Source organism: Neovison vison, chromosome 2, assembly GCF_020171115.1.
Source record: "Neovison vison isolate M4711 chromosome 2, ASM_NN_V1, whole genome shotgun sequence".
Classification (NCBI taxonomy): Eukaryota; Metazoa; Chordata; class Mammalia; order Carnivora; family Mustelidae; genus Neogale; species Neogale vison.
Window position 1 is genome coordinate 50,581,249 of NC_058092.1, and position 25,032 is coordinate 50,606,280.

Here is a 25,032-nt window from a genome sequence, read left to right on the forward strand (position 1 = left end):
ATCACATAGCACGTTAGACCCACTGAGCTCAATTGTTGTTGCACACGGTGACGGTGTTCACATAGCACAGAGGAGAGTCTGTGTTCTACAGAGCAGCGGTTGGCAGGTAACCCTAAGATGCCTCTGTGGGAGGCTGGTGGTCAACCCCGGGGTCAGTAGCCACCAGAAGATGTGGCTCCTGGAGGGATGCCTGGATCTGGTTAGTGAAGGTTCTGGGAGTGATGCACCCAGCAGGAGGAGTGGCTGCACAGGCAGGAGCTAAATTTAGGACAGCACACTGGCCATATACTAGAGGATCTGAGGCTCTGAACAATGTGAAAGCTTCCCTTGAAAGCTGTGTTATTTTTCATTGGCCACTCTGATGTGTTCCCCCTCCAACATCAGGAATGGGATCTTGAGAGCCAACTGGATCCACAAGGAAAATGTCACTTTCAACTGTAACGGTGAGTTTCACTGAGTCTAAATCAAAGTCTCTCTCTTGCTTTCAGTGAGAACTTCTGCTCTCCGCAGCACCCTCCAACGTATAACCCATAGGCCTGAGTCACGGTCAGCCCCTCCAAGTGAGAAGCAGGAGTTGTGTGTCTGGGTCTGTTCACTCACCACTGGCTCTCCAGAATCGGGGTGGAAGAAAGGGAAAGAGGGAGAGAGAGAAACATCCTCTCCTCACTGCCATTGCCCCTGCTTTGGTCTTAGGTCTCCCTTGGCTAATAAGGGCCTTTCTGTGATTGGAGGCTCCCACCCCTGGGTCTTTGGAGCACTGGGCATGTGGGTTACTGGAATGCACCCTGAGCACCACGAGCAGTACACAGCTCCCTGACGTTAGTGGGAGTGATGTCTTACCATCTTCCACACCAAGCATTGGCAGCTACCCTAAACCATTGTCTACTGGGGTGAACTTCGTGGAGCTTTAAATCCAGTTACCTTCCAAAATACTCTCTTACCCTGTGGAAAACGAAGGCATCCCTTCATGCTAAATAGTGGAGTCACACACCCCCTCTGCTGCTGCGTCTCCTATTGCAAACTGTTCCTCTGGCCTCGTACCTTCAGGGTGCTCAGACAGGATGTAGCACAACTCTCGGGGTTCACATAGGACCCCCACCTCTAGGAAAGGAAGTATTGTGTCAAGCTCCAGAACCCTCTCACTCTTCTCTGCCTGGGAAGCAGCACCTCCACGAACCTGGAAATGTCTATCCCTCCGCCAGCATCCAGCAAGGAGCAAAAAGCCAGGCTCCCCTCCTGTAGGCAGCCCTAATTTCTAGGAATTGTTCTCTTATAACTAGTCCCATCTAGCCTGAAAAGTGGGTAACCTGTGGGGAATGGAGAGGAAGACGACACAAGAATCACTATTCAACTGATAGCTCATGGGTATGCAGTTCCCACCTAAGCAGATGGACTGTGAGTGTCTTTGCTTATGTAGACTGACTGAGGTGGTGGGATGTTACACGACTATCTGGTCTACCCTTTAACAGCATCTGCAGTCATGTACGAGCATCTCCTCTTTAGAACGTGAGGGTTCTTTCAGCTGTGCAGCTGTAGCCTGGAGTCCAAGAAAAGAAGAGTCCCATTTATCATCCTGTTAAAGAAATTTAATTATGTACACATACCATATTTTATCGGATATGGATTGCATTATTTTATAACTCATTTCTTCTTACTAAAGATGTGTAGTAAAATATCCCGTCTTACTAAAAGTGCTTTGAATTTTTTTTTTTTGATTGGAGTTCTGTTGACACACAATGTGACATGAGTTTTGGATGTACAACATAGTGATTCAACAAGTTTATACATCACACTAGGCTCACCACAAGTGTAGCTGCCATCTGTCCCCATACAACGCTATCACCTGTGAGAGGGAGACCAGGAATCTCTCACAGATTGTCTGGGCTATGTGTAAAAGGCTGAGTCACAGTTTTCTAGGGAGACAGAAAGGAAAGACTTGTATTAAAAGAATAACAGAAGCAAGAGAGAACATTAAATATTCCGGGAACAGAAAGAGAGGGAGGAGGTTTGAGCTATACAAATCTGTGAAATTTGAGTGTAGAGTGTAATTATTATTACTATTAGTATTAATTTTTTAAAAGGTTTTGTTTATTTGAGAGAGAGAGAATGAGAGAAAGAGAACATGAGAGGATAGAGGTCAGCAGGAGAAGCAAACTCCCTGCCAAGCAGGGAGCCCGATGTGGGACTCAAACCCGGGATTCCAGGATCATGACCTGAGCCAAAAGCAGTCGCTTAACCAACTGAGCCACCCAGGTGCCCTGTTAGTATTATTAATTTTATTTTCAAAAGAGGAAACTGAGGTATAGACAGAGTAAGAGATTATGTAAGATTAACTAGCCAGTCAAGGCCAAAGCCAGAATTCCAAGCTGAGATTTCTGGAAACTCATGAGGAAATGGAATGCAAGCAGGAAAGGAGTAAATCAAGGACACCTGAACCGTGATGAAGGAGAGGGGATGTCCTAGCAGTGAGGAGTGGAAAGAGAAGGAAAACTGTCTGCTCCCTGTCCAATCCAATCTCTTTTTGTTCTCAGGGAGGCCTGGGAAATTGACCGCCAAGTTCCCTCATCTGATGAGTGAAGTGCCATAAATGTGTGCTTTTTTTTAAATTTTTTTTTATTTTGGACAAATGTGAAGTAGTTTCCAAAATTAGCCCTGTCCAACTGTTAAAATCCCCAAATTCCCAAACTCTCTCAACAGGAAACAAGCCGTGGACATCCAGATGTTTCTCCTCACGGTATTTGTCTGTGTGGTATTTACATTGATCTTTCTCTTGTCAAATTGTGACTTTATGAAATGCTTTATTATGCTGAGTGATCATTTGCACAAAAGAACTAAGAAGGGGAACTGAGGGAAACATGGGTACCGGGGGTCATGTGGCTCCTTAGCTCATGATCCATCTCAGAAAACCATACTTCCAGCAAATGCTCAGAGTGAAGAAATTCACCAAGTACAAGACTCGATTGGGACTGCCTTTTTTCTGTATCAGGAAAGCTAGGAGCAAAAACAAGGAGCAGACCTTGATGAACCCACCCTCTGGAGATTATGAAGGAAAATGATCTGCCTGCAAATCATGGAATCTACCAAAAGCTGTGAAGACCAAAAGACTATATTTCTGCAGGAAGAAAACTGAACAAAAGCCTAGAAGGGAGAGTAATAAATAGGCTATCACCTCAGGTATTGTTAGTTATCTCACCTTTTGCCAGGATCTGGGCTATAAAGGTAAGTATTTGCATGCATACTCAATATGTCCTCAACACACTCCTAAGGAGAAGGTACTGGGCTGCCTGGGTGAAGTCCATTAAGCGTCCCACTCTTGACTTCGCTCAGGTCATGATTTCAGGGTCATGAGATCGAGTCCTGCTTTGGGTTCCATGCTCAGCAAGGAGTTTGCTGGAGATTCTCTCTCTCTCCCCTGCCCCTTCCCCCACTCTCTCTCTAAAATAATAAATAAACCTTTAAAAAAAAAAAAAGGAATGTACTATTTTTATGCCCTGTTTATAGATGAGGGAATTAAAATCCAAGAAAGGTTAAAAACCTAGAAGTTTACATACCTAGTGAGCAGCTGAGCTGGGAATCTGACCTAGGTGTCCCTCCGTCCAAAGAGACTATGCATTTAACTAAACATTATATTCTCAATGTAATGCTATATAATTCTGTTCTTTAAAAAAAAAAAAAAAAAGTTTGTGGACCCACTTCGTTGATTCTCCAAGGAGATGATGGGATTTTTGCCTCAGTTGCTAACACTACAAGAACAGTTTTGCTCTCTCTTAGCAACTATTTCCTGAGAGCCATTCTCCACCCACCTCCGTGGTGGCTCTTCTGCTTCCTCCATGGGGTCACTGACGATTTTTTTTTTTTTTTTTTTTTGGTCTTCCTTTTGAGCTATCATTGTTTCATTCTTTCTTTGAATCCCAAAGGAAGATACAAAAAGCAAACAGCCTACACCTGGCAGGTCACAGTGATTAGCAATGAAAAAACAAAAACAAAACCAAAAAAGACAGTGACAGGATTGGATCCCACAAGCCTTTCTCTTGCGGGGTAACTGGTGACCAGAAAGAGAACGTATCAGACTTTCAATTGATGCCATATTTGATTAATTAGTCTCTCTTCTTCCTCTTTAATTATATATAATCTCAGCACAAACTCCATGTTGTTTGTCCCTCTGTTAGAGGGAGGGAAGAAAGAATAAAATGAAGATAAATATAACCAACGTTATTTGGATGGATTACGTCTCATTAGCAATTTAATGGTTGTAGTGTAGAGAATACTTAGTACAGAAAAGGCATTTTCCCTTTCTATTTGTTTTTAACTGAATGTTTAATTGTTTTATTCCCTTTGGGCTAGCTAGAGAAATGCCTCCATCCAACATGCACATACTGTATGTAAAAATGGGCATAAACAAAATTCAAACATCTGCTTACCAGACCTGCCCCTCGGTCTTCTTCTGAAGCACCAGGAAAAGCATCTCAACTGAGTCCCAGTTTGACTTTGTAGGAATGCTGGATTCGCTGTAGCGTTTTTGCCTCTCACCTTTCCTAGGAGTTTATAGGGGGCTTTGAAGTTCCTCTGAACAAACAGGGTCTCTGTGTTTCACTTCTTGCTGAGCCAACCCTGGGGCCTTGGTTCCATCAGCTCCTTATTAAGTGTGTAGTCATTTCAGTTTCCACCTTTTGGTCTTGCTCGCTTTGCAAACATCTGGAGAGAATTAGCTCCCAGGCCTCTGTAACATACCCATTTTGTGGTTCTAGAGAGAGTTGTGGGCTAGGGGATGTTGTTGCCCTTAACGAGCTTTCTTTATGGTTTTTAACTGTAAAGGGGACCCTCGTTAATATTAACAGACAAAGAGAAAGCAAGGCCACTCCCTCCCTTTTTGACTGTGAGCGAAAACTTTGTGCTGAAAAGGAAAGAAGAACTATTTTGAAAATGGGAACGCAGTACAAGATAAAATAACGCCTAATAATAACAATAATGTCGAGCCCTGGAAATGAGCCCGTCTATACCTGCATGATTCTTTCTGATCACTGCTAGCCCTGTGTGGTCTGTGAGCACTTAAAACATGTCTAGCACAGATTTACTGTTAGGAAATCACACACTAGATTTGGAAGACAGTATAAAAAATGCAAAATATCTCATTAATGATTTTACACAGATTATATATTGAAATGATAATAATTTGGAGATAAAAGGTTCAAATTAATTTTACCTGAGGGTTTTGTTCATTTTTTTAATGTTGCTATCAGAAAAATTTTAATTATATAAGCCACTCACCTCTGTGGTCTGCATCATGTTTCTATTAGACAGCAGTGCACTAAAGAACCAGACAAATTATTTAACAGGATATGAGTAGGACTAGCAAGATTCCCTTGATGGAATCCACAGGATGGCAGGATGACTAGGATAGGTATCGAAAGGAGTGTTAAGAAAATACCCTGAATTTTAATAAGCAGAAAAAGATAACTATCAGAAACTACCAATTGGTAAGGGGTGCCTGGGTGGCTCAGTCGGTTAAGCATCTGACCCTTGACAGGTCATGACCTCAGAGATGTGAGATCGAACCCCACAACGGGCTCTGGGCATGGAGGCTACTTAAGATTCTCTCTCCCCCTGTACCCTCCACCCCTGAGTGCATGTGCACTCTCTCGAAAAAAAGAAAGAAAGAAAATGAAAGAACTGATTGGTAAGTTTTTTCTCAAGATAGAATTCTAGAATCAATGATTAAATACAAGATTCATAAGCAGATTAGGAAACAAGTAGATAATTACAAGAAACTGGCTGAGTTCACTAAAAATGAGGCATACTACATTAAATTCACTACCACATTTTATTCAGTGACTGGACTTATAAACATAGGGAATTATATAAGCATGCCTGATTTCAGCAAACTATTGGATAAAACTTCTCATGGCACCCTTTTAGCCAAATTTCAGAAATTTCCATTGGATAATAGTAATTGAGTAAAACTACAACTAGCTGAATATTTGTATTTAGTCTTGAAAAATCTATCTATAGTAAGGCCTTTGGGACAGAAACCACAAAACTAAAAAATTAATTTAACATGATGGATACCAAAATAAGGACTCAAAAAATAAATAATGCATCGGTCATGGGACTATGACATGTAACGTCCATAAATGTGAAGTGTCAAGTTCATAAAATGAATTGTGTTAGGTACCTCATAGAGAGGGTCCAGCTTGAAAATGATGCCCATGCAAAGAATTAATTTTTTTTAAGTACAACACGAACTAAAGGTGTCATATGCTTGTGGGAAAATATCACAGGAAATAGGAGTCTCACTTGATTGTACTGAACTGGCCAACTCTATAATATTTTGTTCCGTTCTTGGATAATGACATGGTAAGCACGTCTTAACAGCTGGAAGATGAAGACCATACAGCCTGACAAAGAGGAGCTTTGAGAGTATGCTCAGTGCTATCACTTGGAGAGTGAGACATTCTGCTTTGCTACAGAAAACAGGCAGACCCAAGAACAATTGGTGGAAGTTACAGGAAAGGCAGGAACAGATCATTACAAAGGAGAATTTTTGAATAACTGTGGCACTCTCCACGAGAAAGACTGCCTGGAAGATAACAAATGAGCTCCCTATCCTTTAGAGGGCTGTTCTGAAGAGGCCATTTGGAATTCATCAGGAATGTCAAATAAGATATTTCTACATGGGAAAGGAGGTTAAAGTAAGTGACATCTTTTAAGTTTCCAATTCTAAGGCTAGAAATCCTGCTATCAGTATGGTTAGTCTAAGATGCTCTGCAGGCTTCTGCTCTGATAAAACCAAGCTAAATATCCCCTGGAGTCTTCTTAAAAATGATGATGCACCAAAAATTAGTCTATCAAGACATCCAGCACACCACAGGCTCTCTGTGTGTGTTTAGGGGTAAAGAGGGAGCAAAGCGTAGGGGTTGCCAATTTCTGTGGTGTAAATACTCCTATCATAGCAAAATTTAAAGTAGCCACAGTTTAACAACCGATCTGCAAATTTCCTAAGAATTTAACAAGACTTGCACAAGCCAGTGTGACCGGGCTCCAATACTCCACTGCTCACACATCACTTAGCAGTCAGAACATGGTGTCAACGAGACAGAATCAATCAATCAATCAGTCAATCAATTTTTTTAAAAATGTTTGCTTTGGGTCATATACCCTGAAATTTGTTAATATATGATATGGTATTTTCCCTCAAAGAACTTAAGGCCAGCTGGCAGAGAGGGAAATGGTTTGGGGGACAAAGATTAACACATATGGGGACGCCTGGGTGGCTCAGTTGGTTAAGCAGCTGCTTTCGGCTCAGGTCATGATCCCAGCCTCCTGGGATCGAATCCCACATCCGGCTCCTTGCTCAGCAGGGAAAGGAGCCCGCTTCTCCCTCTGCCTCTGCCTGCCAATCTGTCTGCCTGTGCTCACACTCTCTCCCTCTCTCTCTCTGGCAAATAAATAAATAAAATGTTAAAAAAAAAAAAAAAGATTACCACATATGGGGAAAATGGAAAGTATTTTAGGACATGAACCAGTGCTGGCCATATAGATCCCTAATAGTGGAGCTTAGAAAGCAGTGAGGAGACAAGAGCTAATGTTTCTTGAGCTTCGAAATGTTCCATGTGCTCTGTGAACCACCACTTCTTATAACTCAAGAAACAGAACTATAACCCTGTAAGCTAGTGATTGTACCATCATATGGATGGGGCACCAGAGCTCAAAAATCTCCAGACACGGGCCTGAGGCCACACCACTGGTTGCTGCACAAATTCATCTTTATCTACACACCAGAGTCAGGCAGCTGGTCCCTCCTCAGGACTGTCAGGGAAGGAGGGGGAAGACTGAGGCTTAGCTGGAAGGATGGAGAGAATTTAAATGCCTCCTTCAAAACTAGTGGTTTGCGAAACCGAGGAATAGTCCCAGCTGCCTGCAAGGCAGTCCGGCTGCAGCTGACGTGAACAGCTTCTCTGTGACAGTGTCACTTCCCGAGTCACCCAGAGCGCAAAGCAAAGCAGGCTGCGAGGTGGCCATACCCCCCAGCCTCAGCCAGCCGCTCCAGACCCCTGCTCCCTGCCACCGTATCACACTGACCTAGACATTGGTTTTGAGTTTTTGTTCAAAATTCCAACAACTTCACTTAGGGAAGTAAACAGCTCCCTCCCGCAGTTTCTTCTAACATTAAATGAAAAGAAATACTACCCAATTCACTTTTAGTTGAGATTAAATGTGTGTGTGTGTGTGTGTGTGTGTGTGTATGGCATATATCTAACATATCTAGATACATATCTAGCATAATGCCAAGCACAGAGAAACGCTCAATAAATATTTAATTCCCTTCCCTCCATACAGGTGTACAGTTGTCTCCCTAGCTGGACTGTCATGTGAATCTTTTTGTCCCCGGCAATTAACTCGGTACAGGGCAAAGAGTACAAATTAATCTTGTTTAGTTACAGCGCTGATTCATTACTCCGGGCCTAGAAACATTTTGTACATTAAATAAAACAAATATATGTGCACATGCAAAAATCCATTCCTGAGTCAAGAAGTCAGCATAATGCTCTTCTAGGGGCTGGTCGTTCCATGTAGATGAGGGCTTGCCGGCTCTCTGCCGAGGCATCCAGATGGTGGACTGTCTGTCCTCAGTCGGAAAACTGCCTCTACCAGTTTATTTACATCAACAAGGTGTCCCCTTTCTCCCAGGACCTTTCAATTCTGGGTAGATGTTTGTCCCACTACACTCTCAAGGGACGGCGCTAAGGTGACCACTAAGGGTCCAAGGAAGAGTGTCATGCTGGTTCAAGTATGACGGCAGCTCCAGGCAGGTTCAGTCAAGGCAACAGCAGGGAAGGTCCCGGGGCTGTTGGGAAGGCTCGGTGACTGTCACTGCTGCTTGGAAGAATTGACCAGTAATGCACAAATGTGAGCTAGAAGGAACCACAGCCTGAGGCTTGTCATGACTCCAGGAGATATGAAGAGAAAAAAAAAGACGTTGGCAAGGTAGGAAGCTCCATTGGCTCAAGTCAAAGGACCCCAAGTGTGCAAGTTCGCCCTTTCCATTAACTCATCTCCCCATCCCCCCAGCGCTGCTCACCAAAACATGCCTGCAGGCACTCGCTCCCCCAATGTGTGCTGCGGGAGCCAGCAACGAATTCCACCTATGTATTTTCCATGGAAGCCGCCTCTGGATTTTAGTAGACAGTGTGGGCTGTCATCTGGTTTTTATTAAATTCCATAAGTAAGAGAGTCATTCATACTCTAAAATGTTACAGACTCACTATTTACATAGACTCTGATTGAGAACTGTTTTGTGCTTTTCTGCTTTTCTCTCTTTTGCATGTTTTCTTTAATGAGCATGGAGTCCTTTTATATTTAAAAAAAAAAAGTAAACTTTTTTTTAAAGAGTTTATTAGTAGAGGGATGAGTAATTGGATTCCCTAGCATGGACTGCAATTTGAGTTCTAGGTTAAGTACATGAAAAGGATAGCTTTCCTGGGCTTTCTCAGCACGGGATGACGAGGTATATGACGGTTCTTTGTCCGATGGTTTACTGAGCAACAACTGTGTGCCCGGCACTGTTCTGGGCATTGAAGATACAAAGACAGTTTGTGTCTTCACTCTACTTAGGAGGGTAGATATGAAAAAGTTACAGCAGTACCAGATGGTGGCTTATATCCAAGAGGGTATGGATGAATGGTCAGAGCAGGTGTCTTAAGGGCCAGGACATTGCAACAGTCTTCACTTCCAAGTAGGAATTCATGAAGCAGACCAGAAAGGGGTGGGTGGGAAAGGGGTGGGTAGAGGCAAGGAGAATCCAGCAGAGGGAAAAGATGAGAGCATGACCAGTGTCCTGGGACCTAACTCATTTAATGTTCTCCAAGATGTGACAGTTCTTACCCCAGATGAGAAGCTAGGCTAGGGAACCACTGTAAACCCCAAGTCCATCAAACACCTACTTGCCCTGCCATGTACGCAGCATAAGTATGGTAATGATTCAAGAAAACAGCATGACAGCACCATCCAAAAATCACTTGACAATTAGAGATTTGTCTTACAGTACACTTCCTGTCCTTTTGGTGAAATTTAAATGCTGAGGCTGCCCATTTGAGAATGAGAATTTGCATATTAGGATTAACATGATAAACACTGCAACTTTGTATAATCTATTGGAGATCCTGGGATGACTTTTCCTGAAAGAAGTTACAACCTGGATGCTGTCCTACCACTTAGGTAGGAAAGGGAAGGGTTGGTAACCCGGATGGTTCTTTGCTAGGGCCTCGGCAGCCCTCCAGTCCAAGAACTAAGAATCATTGAAAGGCACTTTAATCTTCACCGGGCTTTCTTGAAGCCTCTCAAAGAGAATCCCAAATGCACAGCAAAACATCTTAAAATTGCCTTTCCCCATCCCTCTCTAGTCATATATATCATACATTTATGGTTCCCTCCTCCTCATTCTTTCCCCCTTCTCCCTGTATGCCTCCAATCTCTCCTAAACCCAACTGCAAGAGTCCTTGTCCTTCACCCCCAGCTCTCCTCCCCCTTTCTGAATTGATTTCTCCTGTGGCTGGTGCCTCTCTCTCCGCTTCCTCAAGTAAATCAATTTCACCTTCCAGCCCTGCTCCTCCAATCAACACCACAGTATTTTTATATTTGTGGCAAACGTTTAATAGGCAGAATTGGGGGCTGCATTACAGAGGCTAGAATACTCAGGAGAATGATTTGTTTTCCTTGTCATCTGAACAGCAAGCATTCTGAACCCCCGCTGGCTAGGTTTCTTTCTGATGGATCCCATATCTCAGGCCTTATTCACCCTAAAAACGTAAGGCTTCCCCTATCAGAGAAATGCGGTGTAAAATGATCTTCAGGAGTCTATCTTCCTCCCTTCCTCCCTTAAGACTTACTTAAGTCGTTCCCTTTTGTGGATAGCAAATCTGAGTCTCCTTTCCTTTACTCATCCACGGTGGTTAACTATGAGAAGACCACTCTCTAGTGCCTGTCGTCCCCCCAATCCTCAAGGGCAGGCGCCCCGGCCGTCAGCAGGGAAAATAACCCTGGAAATTGGAATGCACTCAATTCTCACCGTATTTAGTATTTGTTGAAGTGAATTGAAGGTGAGTATAAATTTCTCAAAGAATCTTTTAGTCTCTTGAACCAATTCTGAACCAAGCGCCATTGAAGTCATGAAACCCGGAGCGTACACAATTGCGTTTCACCCCGCCTCAAGCCTCCACGTGAATGGGTGACCAGGCAGCCATCTTCCCTTCATAGGATTTCCTGCGATATCTACGCTGCACGCCAAGGATCCGTAAGTACAGAGAAAGCCATTTGTGTTTCCTTTCCTTTGAGGGAAATGACCAGATGCGAAGTTTTCCGACCCAATTCCTGACGGCTCTGTGCCCATTCTGGCATTGGAAGAGTTAATCTGCTGCCATCTAGTGGCTCTCAGCCAACCTGCGACCCCCGGCCCACAGAGGAGGAATGAGGGAGCTGTGACTGGGGTGAGGTTGCCTTGGTGAAGGGGGCAAGGTTCCTGAGTGGCTTTGTCTTTCCACCCCAAAGTACTAGTGAGAAGTGTTGCCTTTTCTAAAGCAGACTCTCTTTTCTCTTTCCTCCCTCTGCCTCTCTCTCTTTCTTCTCTTTCTTTCTCTCCCCGCCAACCCCCACTCTCAATCCCTCCTCTCTTTCTCACTTGCAACTGCGGCCTGTTTCCTCTAGACCTGAGGCAAAACAGTAGTACAGGCTAGGATTTCTTGCAAGTTTTCCACTGTGGGGTGCCGCAACAGCTGTGACCCTGACTTGATTTTGATGTAGACTTCAAGGGCGCCGTCCCCAGCAGGGGGAACATTTTTACCTCAGGAGCCTATTCACATTGGTAGCCTTGGCAGGGAAAGTTCCAGAAGCTTTGATTACACAAATACCTCTGCTAGGTACAGGCCCCTTCTTGGCAACCTGGGGAGAGAGAATGTGCACGTGGGCTGATTAAACCAAATGACCCGTTTCCTTTGCTGGGGTGGAGGCTGGGGGCTGGGGCTGGGGGTCTTCAGCTTGGAAATGATTTTTTCCTTGGCTGTGTTGCCTGGAAACTTGGGAGAGTTTAATTAGGACTGGGGAGGTTTTTGGCTTCTGCAGCTGCCTCTGCTCTCCCCCAAGGTTTGTGTGTGTGTGTGTGTGTGTGTGTGTGTCCCCTGTAGTGCAGGCCAAAGCCGTCTGGAGAAGTGAATTGTGTACCATGGCAGATGTGACTTTTTTATTTCAATTGATTTCAATTAATAACTTTTAACCTTGTGAACCAGAGCGGCTGTGTGTGGTTTATGTATCATATACTGGAACCTAGACAAGGGGTAGAAGTGGTAGCTATTACCTTACTTCCTGTATCCATCAAGGGTCAATGTTGGAAATTTTCCTAAATGTTCCCAAGCAAGTCCAAGAAGGACTGCCCCAAGTCAGTGTCTCCCTGACTCTGTGCATTCCCAGGGAGAAGTCAGACAGAGCCCAGCCTGCCCAAATGCAGTTACCCTACATTGGTAGGGAAAAGGAACAGATTAAAATACAATATTTTTATTCCTTATTAACCTCAATGCCACTGATTAATTTCAACATCATCAATTAGCTCTTCTCACATTTGGAGATTTTGAAGAATTGAGGAAGAGTTTTCTTTTCCATTTTTTGTGGGTATATGTGTGTGTTTTATCTACTTTCTTTTCAACTACAAACATAGTACCTACATATGTTCCAGTTATAAAAGAATTAAAGACACAAAAGTAAAACCCCTCTTACACAAAAGCAATTTTTCCCACCGGAGTCAAGGTCAATCGAGGCACATTTTGGTCCTTCTCTACTTTCCTTCCTCCTCCTTTTCTTTCCTCTCTTCCTTTTCTTCTTCCTTCAGAGGAAGAGTCTGAGACATGGTCCCTTCCCTTACAGAGTGCACATAAGTGAGCCATTGCACACCATGTGTGTGCATTTCCGAGGGCCACCGTAACAACACATCACAGACTCGAAGTCTGGGACAACAGAAATATGTTGCTGCTCAGTACTGGAGGCTGGAAGTCCAAGATCAAGGTGTCCAGCTTCTGATGGTTTGCTGTCAGTTTCTCATCCTCCTTGGCTTATCATCGCTTGATCTCCACCTTCATCTTCACATGGCATTCTCCTTGTGCGTGTCTCTCTCTGTGTCCAAATGTCCCCTTTATGTAAGGATGCCAGTCATATTGGATTAGGTTCCTCCCTTACTATAACTTGGTTATCTCCATAAAGACCCTGTATCCAAACACAATCCCATTCTTAGGTAGTTTGGGTTAGGTCTTCAACATCTTTGAGGAACACAATTTAACCCATAATACCAAGTACTTGGTATTGTGGTCGTACTCAGAAGAGAGCTTTTTTAAAAAGCCAATAATGGGATATATCAACATGCCTACTTTCTTCTTTTCCTTTTTAAATTTAATGTTCATATTTATGAACATTATACACACACATATATATGAAAGAGTCAAGTAGTTTTATAAGGCTTATTATGAAAAATACAAGTCAACAAGCCATGCAATGCTCCCCACCTCCATTTCATGCTCTCAGAGGCAGGCTTTTTCCACTCTTCTGTTTCTGTTAATATTTAACGTAAATTTCCAAGTAACAGATTTATGTAACTACACGATTTTTCAATTACAAATATTATCTATTGGTTTTTGCAACATGGAAGATGGCGACTCTGCTCTCTGTAGATATACTCCACCACTAACACATACACACACTTCTAGTGTTGCGTCCACCCAATGGAGTGGTGTCGTGATTCCGTTAGGGTGATATTCAACGTGAACATCACCATGACTGTAAATGCCGTAGACAGCAAAGTCATGTGGGAGACAAAGGGTACTTTTCCTTTCCTGAGCAAAACTCTTCCCACTGAGAGGGAATAAATGACTTGGTTTTTGTTTTGTTTTGTTTTGTTTTGTTTTCACTTGCTTGGTTTTTGATATACTTAACACTTAGCAAACCCAAATTCTGCCCCATTGCCTCTCAAGACATTCAAACACATTAGTAACTATTGATTTCATCCTCTCGAGGTCCCTTCCAGAGCCCTCGGACCTGCCCAACCTGGCCTGGGAGGGGGGGGATGTCACATGACCAGACGGTTTCCTAGGGAACCCTCAATTTAGGCCTCTCCTCTTGGACTGGTCAGATGTCCAGAGAAGACACTGCAGGCCCCTACTTGGCAAGTATATGCCTGACCACTATGTTCTGGGAGCCGAGTGTGGGAAGAAGACTGGAGCCCAAATATTCAGTCAGGCCATCAATATTCCTTGAGTATCTCTGTTGTCAGTACAGCACCCTCCCATCCCTCAAATCTGTCCAGCATCTCCACTTCAGAAATGCCCTCTTCACTGACTCTTGAAAATAAATCTCTCCTGTCACTTTCTGCAGTGAAGAACGAGTGGAGCGACTTCCTGGCATAGGAGCCAGGGTTGGGGAGCGGGTGGAGAACTCAGCTGACACCTACCTGCTTCTAGACCCTCTTCCCTAACCCTCCTGTTTCTGCCCCACCTTCACTCTCCCATCCAGGCATAACAGATGCCACTAATTCCTGCTTCCCTTTTGAAGTTTCCCCGCTGCAGGCTTAACACGTGGCTTTGTTGACTGAGTCTGCTAGATCAGATGCCACTCTGACTGCATTCCCATCCCCAGGTTTTGCTGTTTTCCCCTTTTCCATCCTCTTTGTTTCTGTGTTAGTAGGTTACCAGGCAAAAGGGAGCTAAGCGTATGGGTCCAGTCGGTCAGCTCTAACTAAAGCTGTTCTTGTCCTTTAACCATCACATTCTGGAAATATTTTCAAATCTCAAAGGAGGGATCCTATTGGTGGGCTATCTGGAAGCTGTGGGTGAGTATAGGGAGAAGAGAGGATCCACAAACATGTGCACGTGCCCACGCAGGTACCCACGCGTGCCGACCGTCCACTCTGCATCATCTGCGGCCAACCTGGGCTGAAGATCGGGATTCACTAGATCTAGACTCTTATTTCGTTCTTTGTGTCTTTTTCTTACATTCTCCAATTTTCTTTTTCTCCCCCTTTCTCATTTGTTCTTGAAAATACAGCCAAAGTGTTCCTTTGACAAATGCAAATCGTACTAAGATGTCATTCCCCTACTACAAAAGCTTTGCCCTTGTGATAAAGTCCCACGGTCTACTTTTGTGTTAGAAGAGGCCCACAGTCTGGGCCCTGACTACCTGCCCAGGTTTCCATTAGACTTCCCTCCCTGATAAAGCATCGGCTTCTTTGACTGCTTCTCAGTTCCATCAGGCCTTTCTTTGCACATATTCTTGCCTCTGCCTGGAACACTCTCGACCTCAGCCCCCCAATGACCCTAATGGGAAAACATCCTGTTCCCAGGGAAACCTTCCCGACTACCTCTCAGCCCTCCCCATATACTATAGGTTACGTTCTACCTTACACACTCTCCTGACGCCCAGCTCTTTTGCTTTGTTAACTCTTTCACATGTCCAGGCTAGACCAGAAGCATTAGGAACATAGGATCCTTTTTTGCCTTGGTCACGTCATAACCCTGGAAATTCACACCAGGCCAGTCTCCTAGAAAGTAATTAATTATACTTTTCTCTCTGATTTTTCTAATCTTGCTCCCACCCTCATGCCAGCATACTCTCCATTCTGATCCTACAGTTTTAATCAGGGAGAACATGAGCTCAAGATCGAACATGTTTGGCCGGGAAAGATACCCATAATTCTCTTTCTGGAAAACTAGGCCTGGTACCTCTCTTTTTCTCTCCCTTGTGGAAAACAGGCTTAGATATCCTCAGGACCCTGGAGCTGGGTACCAGGTGTCTCTCAGCCTGTTCTGCTGGCTCTGAAAGTAGAGATTATAAAAATTATAAAGAGAAAGGGAAAGACTTGATTTTTGTTTTTCATAGGCATTTGGGGAAGTTTGATTATAGTGATAAAGTTAGTAGGTCCTAGGAGAGTTCTCATAAAAGAAACTGATGGGAGGTCCCCATTACAGAATTACAGTTGCAGTAAGACATGTAAATGTTACCCTCGTTTTTGTTTTTTTTTTTCTATCATTGCTTTTCTTACAGGAGAAAATAAATGTAGCCCAGTATGCACAATAATTGGAAGTTTGAAACTGAAACTATTTGTTTCTTCATCTGTAAAATGAGGAGGTTGAACTAAGGGCCCTCAAAGGCTGCTCTAAAACTCTCTGACCTTATTCTATGATGCTTTCTAAGAGCTGTTCATAAGAACTTCTGCATTTCTGAAAATACACCGCTCTTGAGAAAAATCAAAGCTTTATCGTAAGGTGTTTAATTAAAAAATATAAACACCTTTATGAAGTTGGCAAACAATCAGGTGAAGAATAGTGTGAGTCTGTGATCTGCCAACAATGGTTCCGTTCCAAACAGGTCAAGAGTCCACATTTTAGTGTTCAGCATAGAACTGCCTAAGGGATAGAGGGGCTAACATCTTCAATAGTAGCTTTAGAATTTTATGCCTTTGCACAGGGACAAAAATGAAATAATACCTGCTCAAATGCAAAGGATTATGTATCCTCGACTTTGTTTTAAAAATAAATAAATAAGGGGCACCTGGGTGGCTCAGTTGGTTAAGCGACTACCTTCGGCTCAGGTCACAATCCTGGAATCCTGGCTCCCTGCTCAGCACAGTCTGCTTCTCCCTCTCTCCCTCTCCCCTCTCACGCTCTCTTTCTCACTTGCTCTCTCTAAGTAAGTAAATAAATAAATAAATAAATATATGTACTGTGTGATTCAAATCTGTACTCCTGAAACAAATAATACATTATATGTTAATTTTTAAAAATGTAAAAAAAATTAAAATTTCTTTTAAAAAATACTGTGCGACTCATTGTGTTCTTATTCAGTAAATATCTACTCCCCTGTGCATCCCACCATGGGCCTTCACCTTCTTCCTCCTCTCCTGTTGGGTTTGGTCCTGCAATTAGCAGATGACATGTCTGCAGACATGACACTTGGCTTGAATGTGCTTTCTCAGTTTCTCTTTGATCTCGTGCACTGGTGAGCTGCCCGCCACAAGATGCCCTGAGTAACTACTGTCCCTTTAGCCTTGACCTCAAAATAAAAATGTGGAGCCGATATAAACGGAACCCACGGGCCCTTCCAGCTGAGCTCAGCCTAACTCAGCTGAATCACAGTTGATCTGCAGACCTTTGAGCAAGAGACAAATGCTTGCCATTTTAAGCCCCTGAGTTTTAAAGTGGTTGTTACACAACATTCTTGTGAAAAAGCTGACTATTGCAGGATGAAATGCGTATTCTCATGAGATACGACCTGAGGGTTAAGAGCATGGTTTCTGAAATTTAGCACATCTTGTGTTGACTCACGCTGCTGTTATTTACTTGATGTGAAATGTTATGCAATTTACTTTACCTCTCTGAGACTCAATTTCCTCATCAGCAAAATGGGAATAATCATAGTACCAACCTCACAGCACTGTTGTATAGACCAAATGAGACAATATCTATTAAGCAGTTAAGACAGTGCCTGGTACAGAGCAAAGATTCAGTAAATGTTTGCTGTTATTGACAATAATAATAATTTTAATTTCTGTAAAATGGATCTCACTTTCCAATTAACCTATGTTATAACACTAGATATATTTTTTCTGTAAAAATGGATACAAAGACTTAGTTGGAAATACTTGGTGAAGAAGGAAGAAGATAAATATCTTACCACATGGCTGATAAGTTCTGTATGGTATTCAATTTTCTTGTGGATGGGAGGCATATTTTCTACCAAGCAAGACTATCTGTGTGTGTATGTGTGTAGAAGACAGTTTTGAGTTCCTCTGCAACACTTTCCCACGTCTGAGCTCCTTTCACAATCAGAATTGCCATCTCCATGTCCCAGGGCCCGGGACATTAAGTGTGGTGTCGAGTATGAACAGCCTATGCCTCCTTTCCACGTTCTAGGTGCCCAGCATTGTTCCTTCAAGTTCACATCCTATAATTCAGTGCTGTCATACTTCTTCTTCTTCATAGACTTAACAGACATTTATTAAATACTAGGTACTGGACCAGGTACTAGAGGTAGAGAGATAAGTAAGACATGGCCTTGAACTCAGGACAGGTCAGAGTTGAGCAGCAGACTGGCAAGTATGTTTCACACTGGAACCAACTCTCATGGATATAGACGGCTGCCCAGAGCACTGGTTAAACCCAAGAGAAAGCAGCACTGATCTTAGCAGGGAAAAGAACCGGAGGCATGGAAAGAAGGAGTGGTTTTGAATGTTTGCTAATCCAGGTTTAGCCGGGGACAGAAATATACACAACAAAATATAACTTAATAGAGTAAGTGCTGTTTGTGAGATAAGAACAAAGGAGCATCGAACACAAAGCGAGGAGTAATTAATTTTGCCAAAAGGGGCGTGGAGTAAGGAAAGGCTTAACTGGAGAGGTGAAATTGAGGCTGGGCCTTGATGGATCACCAGGAATTTAGTAGGTGCTGAAGTGGGGAAAGTAGAACTCAGACCAAGAACACATTGTGAGTGAAGGCACAGAGGTGAATAAATGCGAGGGGTATTCAGGGAACGGTGGGAAGCCCTGCTTGGTTAGAACGCAGGGTGTAAGGGGGCGCCTGGGTGGCTCAGTGGGTTGAGCCACTGCCTTCGGCTCGGGTCATGATCTCAGGGTCCTGGGATCGAGTCCCGCGTCGGGCTCTCTGCTCAGCAGGGAGACTGCTTCCCTCTCTCTCACTCTCTGCCTGCCTTTCTGCCTGCTTGTGATCTCTCTCTGTCAAATGAATAAATAAATTCTTAAAAAAAAAAAAAAAGAACGCAGGGTGTAGGGATGATGCTGGTCAAATGAATTGTAATAATAGGTTGGGACCAGATGGTCCTGCTTTATCCTATGAGTCACAAGACTCATGGAAGGTTTGGAAGCCAGAGCACGGTATGACCAAATATGTGCTTTATAGAAGTTACTCGAGAAGAACTAGTCTGAGAGCAGGAGCTGCTACAGCCATGTAGACAAGGGACACAGGGCATCTAAACTGAGGCGGCATGGGGGGGCAGAGAGAGAGGACCCAGCATTGTCACGCGGCACGAGGATGCTCTTCTCTCAAAAATAACCTGTAATCAGGGCTTCCATCAACATAAGGCAAATCAATGGTCTTTTTCATTGCTCATGTTCCACTATTACTGTTTGAATATGTATATGTGTCACAAAAATGACACATAGCAAGGGGACTTCCAAGAGATTTTCTAAATAGATGTCCTTGCAGCATCCCTACAAAGTAGATACCATAATACCCATTTTGCAGAGAAGAAAACCGAGCCTCAGCCATTGAAAAAGCCCAAGATCAGTGATCTTGGATTATACATCTTCTAAATGGCAAAGATTACATTTGAACCCCAGGGGACATGAGTCTGGAGTCTATGCTCTTAATAACTTCTCTGTGACACAGAAACATTGTCCTGGGCTGTTGTCCATTTCCAGTACATGCTAATTCTCTCACCTTCCGCTTCTTTTCAGTTTTCTGTATCGTGATCCAGAAGATAAACCAAAGATTATCAAAGCAGTGTGGAAAACGGGAGAAAGTACTAAAAATTTAAAGATAACAGAGACTAAGACTAACCTCTGAGATAATCCAGATCACTTGGACTTGAAGTCTAAGAAATGCTATTGATTCTTTTCTTGAGCGCCTGAGAGATTTGTCAAGTAATCCTGACTCTCTTGCGCCATTGGAATCAGTGCATTAAGCAATCCACGGCAGCGACCTAGCACATGCTGGGGAACACCGCCACCTGTGACTAGGCCCTCCGCACAGACGCAGGAGAGAGAGCCCGAGACTATGAGACAGGAGACACACCTCGGAGTCCTGGCTCGGCCGCTCCCCTGCCCTGTGGCCTTGGACAAGTCACTTCCCCGGAAGGGGCCTTTGTACCACAGGAAGTCACCCCAGTGATTGCAAAGGTCCTTACCATTCCTACAACATTTCTGCGCCTGCCTCCCAGGATTCACGCGAAGGAAAAAAATAAAAGCGCAGTTAATATTCAACATTAAAGTATGGTAATAAAACACATCGGATGGCCACGACTGGTTTAGCAATCACTTGGCCTCTGAAACAAGTTCCTAAATATGCGGGGAGAGTGTTTGTCATTTCTGCTCCCGCGGAGCCTGACACTACACTAAGGGAATCGGCTTTGCAATTCCTTACTCCTTCAAACACCGTTGCATCTGAATTCTTGCAAAATATTTAAAACTTGTTTTAGAAGACCAGAGGCCCTTTTAAGCTGAGTTCCTGCTCATATCCCTCCTTTCTTCTCACCTGGCTCTGAAAATCATCCGTGGTGAGGATTAAGTACATCTAGGTACTCCATCGAGGCCCTTAGGGGTTCAGGCTGCGCAGACTTTGCTCCGAGGCTAAATATTTGCAACAATAGCCGGACATGCTCACTGTTTCCTGGAGCCAAAGATCGCAAATAGAATTTTGCCTCCCATTTCTTCCAACAGGAGACCAGAGGGTGCAGGGAAACACAAACTGGCTTTTGCCCCTTGAAAAGCACGGTCCGCTTCCTTGCGGCTCTCACTCTGGCTACCAGAGGAACGGAAGGAGCGAATGGGGATCCTTGCAATCCAAGCTGCATCCCAGCTCCAACAATCGAGATACAGGTCTCCAGAGAGCCCGGCTCCAAGCAATTACTGGAGAATGATGGCATCCCTGGAGTGCTGGGACCGCTTGAGCCGCCCTCCAAAATAAAGGCTTCTCTCAGGCTTCGCAATCCGCCGTCCTCCTCACATGAACACAGGAGCTGACAGATGGGTCGCGACGCTGCGACTAATATTTTTGAGGGCGTAAGAGATGATTGTGCTAGTTCCCATTCCAGAGCCGATCTTTTTAGCAGATTATGATGGATGACTCGCCACAGTGGTCAGCGACTCCTGTATATTTTAGGTGGAATGCCTTCTTTTGACACATACTTTACAGAGACATATGTGTATCCTATTTTAATTAATGGAAGAAATGATTCATTCACAAGTGAAAGATTTAATTAAATAAAGGGTCAGTGTGGGTCAGCCATGAATTGCAAAATACCTCCGCTGTTTATTATACTCTCCGCCGTCTCTGTGGGCTGTCTGGAGGGGTACACGGCAGTCAAGGCAGACCCTGGAAAGAAATGAAATGAAGTCTAATTCATTCATTCATTCATTCATTCATTCGACAAATATTCATTGAGCCCTACTGCGTCCTAGGAGCTGTGCTAGGCTCTGCAGATAATATGGTGAACAGTCAGATGTGGTTTTTGCCCTGATGGCTGCAGGAGATGTGGCGGGAAGACAGGAAAAAAAATGAGGAACGAATGGAACACTATGATTACAGATGGATTGTAACATGTTTTATGAAGGAAAAAGTCATTTGTGGGCTGTCCTCTTTGCAATCTTTTGGAATGCTTTTTAAAGATCTTCAGACCCAAATTTATGGTGCCCTACTTATTTAACTTTGGGATATAGATCAGAAACCAATCTGATCCAAGTCTGGGAGATAACTGTTGAGTTATCCAAACTTGACCTGTCACAGTTAGCTCCTTCCTGTCAGTAAACCCTGTGCTTTAGAATCAAACAAACATGAATTCCAATCTTAGCTTCTGAGCCTAATTGATTTCTGACCTTGTGCTATTACTTTGCTTTTGTGACCTCCGTTTCCTATTTACAGGGGATAATAATAATAGTACATAAGACATTGCATCATTGTGGGAAAAAAATACATGAATGGCACCTAGGGCATAGTATTACTATTAACCAGCATTAATATTTGTAATTTGTGTTCCTATTTCATTAATATTAATGGTAGTATTTTATCTCTCTTCTGGAATTTTCTTCATTTCACTTTTGTTCTGGTTGTCCACATCATTTTATTCTATTTTTTTTAAGATTTTATTTATTTATTTGACAGAAAGAGATCACAAGTAGGCAGAGAGGCAGGCAGAGAGAGAGGAAGGGAAGCAGGCCCCCTGCTGAGCAGAGAGCCTGATGTGGGACTCGATCCCAGGACCCTGGCATCATGACCTGAGCCAAAGGCAGCGGCTTAACCCACTGAGCCACCCAGGCGCCCCTCCACATCATTTTATTATCCCCTCCTTTGATGACAGAGATCCCAACCTTATTTTTTTCCTTTTCGTTTTCTAGATTTATATTCAAAGGGCAAAAACACTTAGACAATTTAAATAAAAGCCTAAGCAGAATTACACTGTTAAAGTCAGCAATAAAAACACGTTCTCCCTTGCAGACACTCGCCAGCACCTTCTGAGGCTTCCCTTGATGAAGAAAAGGAGCCTGATATTTTATTCATGTGCACCCTTCGTATCCACAATGTAATCTACAGTTTCTTGTGGTCACATGAACTTCTCTGCTTCCCCATCAGGAATTTCAAACCCAAATTCATCTTCCACTGCCATGGTAATCTTCACTCGATCCAAAGCTTCTAATCCTCCCACGTCTTTCATAAAGTGGGAATTTACCAAGTTTTCCTGGGTCGATCTTGCCACAGAGTCTCAAGGGCAAAGAATGTATAATTGATGTCCTCTAACATCAGAGGGGTAGTATGACTCTGCTGGAGGCACAACTGTGTCACTCTACCTAGAACCCATGCAAGCCCCACGGTCGGCTGCCTAGCCCAGGCCTGTTCTCACCTCGTGGAGCACAGGGTGGTGCTGGGCAGCTCGGTCGTGGCCAGCATGCTGCCCAGGGCAGGGGTGCAAAGGCCATAGGCGGCCAGAGGACACAGGCAGAGAGGACATGAGTGGCTGTGGGTACCTGGACCCCCAAAGGTCACAACTTTTTTTTTTTTTTAAGATTTTCTTTATTTATTTGACAGACAGAGATCACAAGTAGGCAGAGAGGCAGGCACAGAGAGAGGAGGAAGCAGTCTCCCTGCTGAGCAGAGAGCCCGATGCAGGACTTGATCCCATGACCCTGGGATCATGACCCGAGATAAAGGCAGAGGCTTTAACCCACTGAGCCACCCAGGCACCCCTAAAGGTCACAACTTTTTAAGCACTGGACCCAACTGGATATATGGTTGGTGTTTGATAAATAACTATCGAATGAATGAATGAAATTCTTTCTCTTTTGGGAACTGGTAGGGGGAAAAAAATGACAATAAGCAAAGTCACTCAATGACTTCCCCAAACTGATGGAATGAAATCTGTATCCCCTATCATGGTAAACAGGAGCCTGCTTACCTGGCCTCCGCCCAGCTTCCAACTTCAGCCTCCCCACTTTCCTCCTGTATTCCGCTCCAGCCACCAGCCTTGCCTGCAGCACCCTTCCCTGAGAACTGTGCATGGCTCACTCCTGCCAGTCCTTTAGTCCTAATTTAAGTATATTCTCTTCCCCCGGGGCCTTCTCAGACCACCCTGACCATTCATTTTCTCTCTCCTTACCCTGCTTTATTTTTCAGAGCATTATCACTTTTAAAAATTACATGATACATTTCAGAGTTTACAGATTTACTATCTATTTCCCCCACTTATCACCCATGAGCTCCTCAGGGCAGGAGCCTCGTCTGTTCCTGTCCAGCCCTGAGTCTCCGAGCCACTGAATGAATCAAACAAATGAAGTATCCATTTCTCATTTTCCTAGGAAAATATACATATAAAAACTATCCAAATAGTTTCCATAGTACAGTGACCTCCAAAATTTCCAAAAGAAACTCCCCCCTCCAAAAAAAAATTTTTTTTTTTTTGTTTGCAGCCCTGAATTTAGTTTTTCACCAGAGAATGGCAGCAAGAGGGAAAATAAATTATTCTGGTTGTCTGGAAAGTAGAGACACAACCACTATAGGAGGTCTCTCGATGCCCAAATTTTAATAGAATTCCTTCACGTTCTACTTTCTCATCGTGAGTCTGGCTCTGTTGTAAGTCGCTTCCTTTGAGCTTAAAAAGTAGTTTGTTAACTCCTGTTCTCAAAGCCAGCAAACATGGATTTTCTTTCGTTTTCACATGATCTGGCTCGAAACATCAGGAAACTTGGATGTTTCGTTTGGCATCTTTCACTGCCCGAGAACTGAAGAACTGCAAACAAGGGAACAAGAGAGGTGTCTCGGTTTGCCCAGGAAGCCTTCGCGGTGGAGAGAAAAGGCGAGAACCATGCGTAGCACAGCGCCCACCCGGCAGCCGGGCAGCCGTGACCGTGACCGTGACCGTTCCCCCGGCCTGGAAGAAAGAAGGTCACAGGCGGGGACAGCGGTGTTCTCTACTCCTGAGAACGCGACCGCTGGGGGCTGAGGCGTGCGGAGCCCTCGCTGCTGCGCTGCCTGGGGCTCCGCGGGGCCCTCTCGGAGCACTGTGTCCCGGAACTCTCCAAAGAGCCAAACAATGCCGGCTGTTCCTGGCAAGGCCAGGCCTGGCTTACTCAGTTTCATGTTTTAGGAGAGGTGCTTTGGGGTAACAGAACTGGCTCCATTTCCACCATGACCACATCAGCCCTGGTTTCCGCAGTGCAAAAACAAAATTCTAAAAAATGTTACCATACCAAATTGTATGCGGCTTTTGTTTTATAAACAACTTTTTTTTTTTTTAGTCTGTGGAAACTGTAATAAAGACCAATACCATATCCAGTTGTTTTCCAAAAAGTCAGCTCAGCTGAGGAGACTTTCTCTCAGCAGGAGGTCCTGTTCTTCTTTTCTAGCAGATAGTCTAAAAATCCGACTCCACATGGTCAAGAGCACAGCAGTGGGTTCTCAGCACCTCTTCTTGGAACCATGGGCTTCTTCCAGCTTCTGACAGAGACGGTTTCAGAATCCTCTCAGAGCACCCAGAGGAGATGGCGAGTGTTGAGGAAATGTTCTCAGAGAGGATCTCAGCTCTGCAGGGGAAGGGAGAGACTCGGTTGTTTAGTGTCTGGCATTCTGGGCTCGCATATCCCACAGGCACTGCGAAGACTTCGAGAAGGCTCTGATGTTCTCAGATGCCCGACTCATTCCCTGAAGCTCATCCCTTCCAAATGCCTTACTCCTTTCAGTACAATTTCATTTATGACAAGTAAGACGAAAGCTTTACAATAG